At 38.6% G+C, this 11,014-nt stretch overlaps 1 long non-coding RNA gene across 1 annotated transcript; it reads right to left on the bottom strand.

Annotated features, from left to right (window-relative positions):
* Positions 1 to 8,027: 8,027 nt before the first annotated feature.
* On the bottom strand, positions 8,028 to 10,428 carry LOC141594297 (uncharacterized). Its single transcript, XR_012522105.1, has 3 exons — positions 10,153 to 10,428; positions 9,969 to 10,040; positions 8,028 to 8,144 (listed from the first exon to the last, which is right to left on the bottom strand). It is a non-coding gene; the product is annotated as an uncharacterized LOC141594297 (long non-coding RNA).
* Between the last annotated feature and the right edge of the window lie 586 nt (positions 10,429 to 11,014).

Here is an 11,014-nt window from a genome sequence, read left to right as displayed (position 1 = left end):
GGCTGACTGCGATGGGTTAGAAGAGGAGGCGGGCGAGAAACTAGGAAGCAGGTCACGAAACTTTCTCTCAGACTCGGAGATGCAAAACACTTTGTTGTGGGCAGATGTCGGGTCACCTAGATGAGTCAGGTGGCAGGGGCCTGTATAAAAGCAAAAAGTAAGCCAGTAAGCATTGGAGAAGCAGATCGGGCGTCAGGAAAGCTACTTACTCGAAGTTATGACCCAGTCTTCAAAGATATAATCAGCAGGCGGCTGAATGGAGGCCTTCCTTAGATAGAAGAAATCCTCAAACCATTTCTCGTCCCTAGATTTTGACACATGCCTGAAAGGCGTCTCGCCGGAACCCCGAAAAGAAAATTGGCCTCTTCCCAGAGACCGGATCTCGTACATGTGAGCCAGCTTGCCCAGGGAGATGGAGCTGCTGGTATTCTGACTAGCAGACAAGGATTAGAGGAGAACCCTCCAGATGTTAGCAGTGACTTGTGCCATGGCAAAGTTATTGGTCCGGAGGAAGTCTTGCATGAGTTTGGGAAATGGGAAACGAAGACCGTACCTAAATGGATAAAGGTAAAAGCAAACCCATCCTGGCCGGACAGCGTCCGCCTTTTGGCCTGGCTCAGGGATAGCTATATTGACCCCGTCGCCGAGACCTAGCAACTTCTTTATTAAAGGAATATCGGCGGTGGTAAGAGAGGAGTTACAATCATGGGGGTGGACAAAAAGATTATGGGAAGGAAAAGTAGGGTCCGGGTTTTGATCGACCGGAGCAGAGGTCGAGGCAGTGTGACGAGTTTTTCCCATGATCGAATGAAGGAAAGAAGAAGAGGATCAAAGAAAGGGAAAAGAAAAGAGTACCTGGTGAAAACGGCGGCACGAAATGTTGGAATCCGTCGAAGAAGCGAAGGAGAGAGGAAGGGTTTTAGGGAGAAGGTAGGGGGTTTTAAATTTTGAAATTAATGAAGTAAGGTGGAGGGTTGAGATTATAAAGGAGGAGAAAGGTGAGAAGCGCGAGAAATGAGGACAAGGAGTAGGGGAAATGATGAGTGCACAGCCGCACAGGAAGATATGCAAAAGACGGCGCGAGGTTTGAAAGTAATCCGTAATTCCTTATTCGCACCTCGAGGTGTATCTCACAAGGAATTAGTGGCAAACAGTTTGGGCCAAAATCCGCTTATTGTCTAATAAGGAGCAAGCCCAAGTAAATCCGTCTAATGAGTTAGGCCAAGGAGCTTATGACTATAAGAAGTCCATGAATAGAAGAAGCCCGCGCACCAAGGATTCTTCAGGGAGAATTAAGGGAGATTAGGGAGAATAGGGTACAAGACCGTGTTTATGGAAATAAGCATAGTAGGATTGATATTGCTTACCATAAACGGAGTAGGAGACATCTAGGGTTCTTACCCTATAAATAGCCAAGGAATCAAGGGAGAAAGGGTATTCAAGACCTCTCATACATACGCAACACCTTGTGCTAGCTAGGTTTACATTTCGTCTTCTTTGTACTCGTCCTCATATTAACAGCTAGTGCAATCCTTAGAAGGGTACCATCCCTTCCCGCGGTCGTTTCCCACATTGGGTTTTCTGCGTCACCAAATCTCTTGTGTTAACCTTTATTTACGTCTTTAATCTCCTTATTTAGCATCAACATAAACATACAATCAACATACAACGAGTAACACCACATTGACCTCGCTTAACCTAATTCGGTAGAAAACTACCAAAACAAGAAGGCTCGTCATTATTATTGACTTGGACCAAACAATATTCATTCAAGATTATTATGGTTACAATTAATTACTTGGGACGTGGTGAACTTGAAAGGTCTTTGTGGTTGGAAGGTGCCATTTTCATTGAGCTATCTTTTATGATAATAATCGTGAAAGATAGCATTCCAAATAATCCATGTTGGGTATCGATTGTTGGGTTAAAAGAATTGGGCGAGAATATAGACTCTAAACTTTTTGAGAAAGACCTTAACATCCACTTACAATTACCAGTTTCAAAAATTAGTTGATATCTCTCTTGTGCATGTATACGAATGTATTCCCGTCGTTTTCATTAATGCGAAGCCAAACATAAAGGAGGGAGATCGATAATATACAATAACTTATTGTGTGGCCATTGACATCAAGTTTGTAACTATATTCCTCGGTCATGTCATTGTCTATAAAAGTCATATAGAAAAAAGAAAATTATGCTCATGACCCCTAGTTCATGGGACAAAACATTATCAAAATGGTATCCAATGTATGATAGGGTTGCCAAATACTTAGATTAGTTACTTTAAGCTCAAATTTTTGCATGGAAGAAAAAGTGACAAAGTTATTGAGTTCACGAATATTTCCGCTTGAGTGCTTTTAAAATATTCAGATAAAAAAGATTGGCTAAGATTTCAAATACAACTAAAGAAAAAAGCAAAGGAAAACCACAATTTCCCAATGCCCACGTCTCTTCCTTTTTAGTAACAAATTACTCTCCCTTGTGACGGAAGCTATCCGTCACAAGTTGAAGACGGAGCGGATTCATACCATATTAACACAATATGGATACAAATGAGCCCTTTTGTCAATAAAATATGATAAATGTGATTTGACAAAAGAGAATAAAAAATTGGAAAAAAAGGGGAGTCCCAATGCTAGGCGGCTGCTTGTGTAAAGAAAACAGAGAATTGTCCCCTCCTCCTACTTTTCAGATTTCATTTTCAAATCTTAATTATTACCTAATATCTTTCTAAAAAATCCAAAAAACAATATTTTTAGCTAAAATCTTCCGTCATCATATTCAATTTTCAGCTCAAAACTCTTGAAATCTTTATCTGCCACCTTTCGTCATTATCTTCAATTTTCAGCTACAAAAAAAAAGTGCGGTAACATTTTCATCTTATCGAGCTTGATCAAGATGATGGGAAAAAACAAATGGCTTAAGAGGACAGCCCCGAAAAAATATATAAAAGGTATTGTGTTAAACATGTTGATTTTATGGTGGTAATTTTTGTTTAGTAATTAATAGTAAAAATTGGTACTGGTGACAAGGACGGTGAGTCGTCGAAATCTGCAGGTGATGGTTTGGAAGGTGGTAAAATAAATGTATAATTTGTTGGTTAATATTAGAATTGTGTTGAGGTCAACTGGTAATCGATTTTGCTTGTATGTAGAGGCGCTTGAGGTCGTAGTTAAGATGACAGCTGGTCTTGGCGCAAAAAAGAAGAGCAAGAAAGCGACATACGGTATGCCTGTAATATGTATTAAATTTGTGTTATTCTTGGAAAATGTAACTACTGAAGTGCTTGTAATGTGACCATAACAGCGAGTAATGTGACCACAAGAGTTGAGTAATGTGCCTATGTTTGAGTTTCTGTTTTTGATATTCAAATGGCTGTTTCTTTTGGGTTTAATACGAAGCTTAGCATGTCAACAAATTTGTGTCAAAATATGAGACCTTTGTAGCTAAGAAATGTACCAAAGTTTGCTTTTTGTGAAGATTTTAAAAATATTTGTTTTAGTAACATAAATGAATAAAGATGATGACAAAAATGTGACCAGTTTAACTCAAGAATGTTATTAATGTTATGTGTTTTTGTGTTAATAACTATTCTAAACATGTTAACATAATTGAATAGACATGGAGACATATATAGGATTGTTGAAAATGTGACACCTAATAAGAGATATGTACCAATGTTTTTGTGTTTTGAATTAAACTTAACATGATAATATCTATCCTAAAATGGTGACATATGTTATATCTTTAAAATGTTACCACTTTGTGTGGACACGGGGGCCACGAGGGCGCTTGGGACAAACGCTTGCATTTATGGAGTCGCCACCAATTTTTATGGGAAATTGGAACCGTTCGAATACCTCGTGTCATTTTCATAAGACACAAAGTAGTGACATGAACACTAAGAACTCGTTACCCTTAGCATTCTATGTCTAAAATGACTCTCGTGGATGCCAATGAACATGGATGTTCACAGAGATCTGGAGTAGGGGATGGGGGTTCGTGCAACAGGAGTTGAAATATGGGCATGCCATTTTTGTGATCAATTAAAGGGAAAATGCTAATGACAATCCAAGGAAGAAATTACTTGAGCAAAGAACATTAAAACATAGCATTTCTGTTTTGATTGCAGAATTATGGTCATTTTGTTTGCTCCATATCTTGAGTTTTACTTGGTCAAAAATTATGTTCTTTATATGTATAAAATCTTCAGAAAGTCATCTTTCTCATGGACTTGTAATGGTCAAGTTTCACCGTGCGGATTTTCCTCAGTAATCCATCAACGACTGGCATGATTACATATTCCAGTTACAGCATTTCTGACCTGAACTTACTAACAGTTTAATAACTCAAGATCCAGGCCATGTTATTGCGTGAGTACAGTTGGATATGATAGCAAACTCATTTAGCTTCGATTTGGTATATGGGTCATCGCGTGGTTCATCTTGAGTCAAGAGTTATGCCCTCTGAAAACTGCCACGACTTGCTGAAATGTACAGCACAGGTTCAGCCTGACCTGTCAGTACTAAAATGATCATACCTCTCAAACTAGGCAACACCTTGGCATGATTCCAATTGGATATGGAAGGTAACTCATTTAGCTTTCGTTTGGTATAGGTGGGGCATGCTAGTTCATTCTGAGGAGCAAGTTATGGCGTTTGCAAGATGGGACTGATTTCAACAAAGTTATGCGATGGTCTGTTTGGGCACTTGTGTGTAACAAGGGCTTTGAGACATTATTACATGCCTTAAGCTGCTCGTCCAAGGCTGGGTAGTGATCCTAATAGAGTCCTTATGAAATGTAGTGATGAAAGATAAGCTTAGAATTCAGATTGAGGAGACTTTTGACATTAGAAAAAGCAGCCAACATGATCTGGCCACTGAAAGCGACTTCATGGTGGTCCTATTTTGGATTGTTTCTCCTTTTGCTCCACAAATGCAGTGCATTAATGTTTAGCCACGACAAGGGCTGAGTACTACATGTTAGACTCCTTTGAGCTGCCAAGAACCTCACCAACTATCCTACACTTGAAGACAAAGGAGGAGCCTTGAAGCAACCAATAACAACTCACCTTGCTCTCCAAGATTTATCTTTATTGTTAGTTTATTAACACATTGTACTAGTTAGTTCTCAACCCTTGGATGGTTCTTATCTTGCTTAGGATTTCGGTTTTATTTGCCTATATAAAGGCTTCACCCTCGATTGTAAAGGATAGACTTGGAATATATGAAAAACACTTTGCTTTGTGCAAAACAAATCGTCTTCCTTCGTGGAGTCATTCTTCCTTCGTGGAGTAGCCTTAATCTCGACCTTCGTGGCTTGATTAAGAGGACGAGTTAAGCTTGCCTTTGTGGATGCTTAAGCTTGTGACTATCTTTACATTTTGCTGCATTTTATTTTGTTTATATACAACCAGAAAATCGTCTCACAAAAACAGAAACTTCCTCCTTGTTTGTCATTGTTTTATTGCTTAAACTTCCAATTTATTTGTTCATATTTGTCCTGTTTACAAACTACTCAAATTAGTCATAAGTTGCAAAATATATGCTCCAAATTGGTATCAGAGCCAGGTTACTTAGTTGAGTGGTTTTAAACATAAAAACATCGTTACTTTATTCAAATGCCATTCCTGAGATCCTTATTTTGGAAACCTGAATTTCTGAAATTTGTTTTCCTTTCTTTACTCACAACAAAGTATAGACTTCATTTTCTTAGAGTAACATCAAGTCAGCATCTTTACACCTACAAAGGCCCTTCCTTTCCTTGTTGAAATGGTGTCTTCATTGTTTACTGATTATGTTCATGAAAAGGGTGATGTTTGCTTCAATCCCGAGCTTCCCCCTGTTTTTGATGATGCTTTGAATGTGGTGATTAAAGGCCACGATGAAGTACAATCATTTACAACATGTTTCCTATTGACACTCACATGGAGGTGCACTCTAAGGCTCTAAGCCTTCTCCCGTCCTTAGAGATAGAGGTAAAAGGTTCCATCTTCCCCTTTGTTGTTGTGTTGACAGTAGAACTGTTATTTCATGGTTATATGGGGTTGAGTGCTCCTTTGAGAGCATCCATATTTATGTAAAAAGGAAAAGTGAACTGGTTGTTTCATGCTTGAGAAATAATGCCCTACTTTGGTTCAATGATATTACTCCTCCAAATAAGAATAGTGTGATGAGTAAAATGAAACATGAGCAAAGATTGAGATATGTTGTGAAGAACAATTTTATTACGAAATCATCCATGCTTGATTTAAAAACTAAGTTGGAAAAAGTGAACCAAGGTGGCATTCTGAAAAGAATCAATCTTTACAGTAGCTTATATTCAGAAATTGCTTGTTGGATAAATATTTAGGCAAATGAGTTGTCTAATGTGATAAGTGATATTCTTTCCTTGAGTGTTGGGCTTAATTCTGAAATAACAAAGCAAAAACCCATTTGTGATAGGCCCTTATCATGGCTCACTCATTTCAATAATCCCATTGTGCCACAAAATCTGAAATCATTCTCGTTTGAACTTGTGTATCACCAAATGGAACTGTTGCGTGGACCACTTGAGTATTTTGAATGCAATGCACCATATATTCATGTACTTGATGTAAGGAAGGAGCCCAAGCGTGTAAGAAGCAAAGGAGTTGAGCTGATATATCTTAAGGTGTGTTGCAGCCTTGGGTTTGGGTATGGTGTAATGGTTATTGCTGTAATTACCCCTAGGTACATCATGTTGGTGTTTGATCCGGGTGGAATTGAAAATGAACCACCCCTGAAGTTGCAGCTGAGTAAGGGAGCCAAATTTTATGTATACAATCTCCTATGGCTGGGCACTGATGAGCTTAAAGCAAAGATGATGGTTCATAGGTCCTTTATATTGATTTCGTTTATCAAATTTGAGGTCAAATTCTTTCAAGTTGGGGGGTTTGCAGCGGGAGCAACAAGATAGGGTCGTTCATTTTCATACCCTAATGAGAATTTTTCTGAATGGCTTCAAGGAGATACATCATAGATTCATAGAAAAATTAGGATTTACATGCTTTCAATAATTAAAGAAGTTGATGTTGGTTATGGTTTTTATCAAACGGAATTTGAGGCAAATTCTTTTGAAGAAAGGGGATTTGCAACAGGAGTTGAAATATGGGCATGCCATTTTTGTGATCAATTAAAGGGAAAATGCTAATGACAATCCAAGGAAGAAATTACTTGAGCAAAGAACATTAAAACATAGCATTTCTGTTTTGATTGCAGAATTATGGTCATTTTGTTTGCTCCATATCTTGAGTTTTACTTGGTCAAAAATTATGTTCTTTATATGTATAAAATCTTGAGAAAGTCATCTTTCTCATGGACTTGGAATGGTCAAGTTTCACCGTGTGAATTTTCCTCAGTAATCCCTCAAAGACTGGCATGATTACATATTCCAGTTACAGCATTTCTGACCTGAACTTACTAACAGTTTAATAACTCAAGATCCAGGCCATGTTCTTGCGTGAGTACAGTTGGATATGATAGCAAACTCATTTAGCTTCGATTTGGTATATGGGTCATCACGTGGTTCATCTTGAGTCAAGAGTTATGCCATCTGAAACTGTCACTGCTTGCTGAAATGTACAGCACAGGTTCAGCCTGACCTGTCAGTACTAAAATGATCATACCTCTCAAACCAGGCAACACCTTGGCATGATTCTAATTGGATATGGAAGGTAACTCATTTAGCTTTCATTTGGTATATGTGGGGCATGCTAGTTCATTCTGAGGAGCAAGTTATGGCGTCTGCAAGATGGGACTGATTTCAACAAAGTTATGCGATGGTCTGTTTGGGCACTTGTGTGTAACAAGGGCTTTGAGACATTCTTACATGCCTTAAGCTGCTCTGTGACACCCCTCGATAGGGCATCAAATAAAAGCGGAAAATACGAGGTTTTTAAAACCTTTTTAAAAGCTTAAAGTGCGAAATCCACCATAAGCGATCAAACAAAAATGAAAAGAAAGATAATTAAGTTTTACAATTGAAAACAAGTGCGTTGGGGAAAAGATATCCCACGAATAAACACAAGTCTAACGATAGGTGAGTCTAAGCAACCTATAACTAAGGTCCAAGGGTCAACGTTCTCGCTAGCTCACACGTCTTCCCCATAATCTGCATCACAAACCTGTCATTCATGTAAACATGAACGCCACAGTCAGTGGGGAGTAACTCAGGGTTCTCCCAGCCACAATATGTCAAAATGCACATAAGCAAGAACTTAATTAAACATACTAATCATGCATCATACTTGAATAATATGAACAAGAGAATATAAACGATAATCATAATGAGATAGGCACATTGCATTCTTAATGAGATAGGCATGGTACATTATATTAAACATGCATTCAAGGTAACCAAAACATGGATATGAGGTTAGGCATCGAATCATATGAAGAAGGTAAACAACGGATCAATTGAATGGAAAATACATGGATGGAAACCAATAGCCATTACTTTGAAAACCTCTTAACAACCATAGCACGGGACGTGGCTACTAATGTCACATTCATACTTATGGCTTACATCTCACCATAAGAACGGATGGGAACATCAATCCCGGCGATCATATCGCAACTAGGGGCTTACATCTCACCACTAGTATCCGATAGGACCAAGACACTCACAACAATCATAGAAGACGTGCACTCTCGTATATAAGAACACACCAATGACCGTAACAAGTAAAACATTTACAAAGGCTTTGACTCAAACAAGACAAACCCCTAGACTCCAACCTCCTGGTAGGACGACGATCATAATACGGTCCTAGTCTAAATCTGGCCAGACTCTCGGGATGGACGACACCCGATTCGACATACAATCCCAAATCGTATCCAAGACTCGATCCATGACACCTAGCCGTGCCCCAAGGTCGAGTAACCCCAATCGGAACAATGGTACCTAGCCGTACCCCAAGGTCCGAAGAGGCGGAAGGAAGATAGCCCAACTCGGAAACAATGGCACCTAATCGTGACCCAATGTCCGAGGGCAAATAAATAAGGAATGTCGAGTAGTCGCACAATGTAAAATGTCACACTCCGATCACAAGTACGAGTAACAATAGTTTGCATGAACATAACATCAATAAGTCTTATATTAACCAAATATCAATAAGGAAGAAGATACATGCATAAACCATTGATCATTAGAGGTTACAAGTGAAAAGGAGCTCACAGGGGACTCCCAAATGGCCAAGAGACCTGCCGGTCCACCGGCTGGGACAACAAGCCAAAATCAAAATTTAAATAAAACTTACAGTGTACTCCCAGCCGGTCAGTAGACCGGCCGCCGGTCACCCGGCTGGGACTACAGCCAAATTTCAAAACTCTCATAAATCCTTCAGTGCACTCCCAGCCGGTCACCCGGCTGCCGGTCACCCGGCTGGGAATACAGCCAAATTTCCAAAAACACAAAAAAACCTTCAGTGTACTCCCAGCCGGTCACCCGGCTGCCGGTCACCCGGCTGGGAATACGCCCAAAACTCAAAATCACCTAAAATCCTCAGTGTACTCCCAATGGTCAAGAGACGCCACGTCACCCTGGGACTACAAAGCTTTCTAAAATGTGCTCAAAATTTACAGGATCTCCCAGCGGTGGTCAAGAGCTGCCGTCACCCGGCCGGGAGTACAAACACGCGGATTCAATGCAAAACACTTCTAAACCATTTGAAACCAACAAAAATCGTTTCCCATCAATTGTTTACGTATCCTATCATGATTCTAACTCAGAAAAACAACATATTTGAGCATGTGAATGGGTAATTTCGGATTCAAGAGATGTAGCATGAGAATTTCATCCAAACATGTGAGAATTTCAAACAAGCATGATATTCAACATCCAAATTAGCACCAATCATGAAAGATACAACTTTTAACATTCATGTGAGATTATAACTACAAAAACCACACAATTTTAACATAAAAGTCGAGTAACCCATCACCGTTACCTTTTTGCTCTTAATCTCTAATGTAATCGTCTCACAAGCAAGAATCCACTTCCGGGCCAACTAACCTTTCTCCTAAACATAAGAAAACACAAAATAAGACTAAAAATCGAAACTAGAAAAAGGGTACCATATAGAGGATGGCTCGACAGCCCCAATAATGGAGGAAAGTCGGATCTTTTCTTACCTAGAAAGAAGGAGGGCGATGAGAGGAAGAGATAGACGCGAAAATCACTTGAATCGGATAAGAATTGAGCAAATTATGGTGTTTTGAAGATTTGTAAGATAGATGTATAAAAATGGTGAGGGTTGTTGAAGATGAATTTCAGAAAAATGAAGAGGGAGATGAAGTTGTGAGGTGTTAGGTGAGGGTTTTATGAAAAGAAAAGAGAAGGAGAAAAGGCCCATAAGTTATAAAAAGCCCAACAACTCAAATTGAGTCGGTTTCCGCTAGAATTTTCGTCTCAAGCCCACTATAACTCAAGACGGGAGATATTATTATTATTATCATTATTATCCGACCAAAATATTTATTTTGTATAACTTAAGCTTTAAAAATATAATATTTATAAAAATCATGTTTAATAATGAAATTAATTAAATTAAATAATTAAAATATAAATAAGACAATGAAACGGTTAATTAAATTATAATTGCCAAAATAGAAAATTCGCGGGTGTTACAATCACCCCATCTTTTAAAAAGTTTCGTCCTCGAAACTTGAAAATGGAAATGAAATGTCGTATAAAATAAAACCGAAATTTTGAAATCGGTAAACAAAACATTAAAAGGTTACTTATCGTAAGAATCAAAATCCTTTTTAAGTCTCAATTAAAATTTTCCGACATAACCAAATTCTCATCAAAGGAACGAAAATGCTCTCGTTGCGCATTCAAGAACATCACATTCCAAATCGAAGATATGGTCAAAAGCAAATCATTTGTATAAATCGAAAATCAAAATACTTTCAAAAACATTAATAAAAATTTTCAAAAGTATAAGTCTCATTCATGGAACGAAATTGCTCTTGTCGTGCACACAAGAACGCT

This window comes from Silene latifolia, chromosome 8, assembly GCF_048544455.1.
Source record: "Silene latifolia isolate original U9 population chromosome 8, ASM4854445v1, whole genome shotgun sequence".
Taxonomy (NCBI): domain Eukaryota; kingdom Viridiplantae; phylum Streptophyta; class Magnoliopsida; order Caryophyllales; family Caryophyllaceae; genus Silene; species Silene latifolia.
This window is presented reverse-complemented; position numbering and strand designations above follow the sequence as displayed.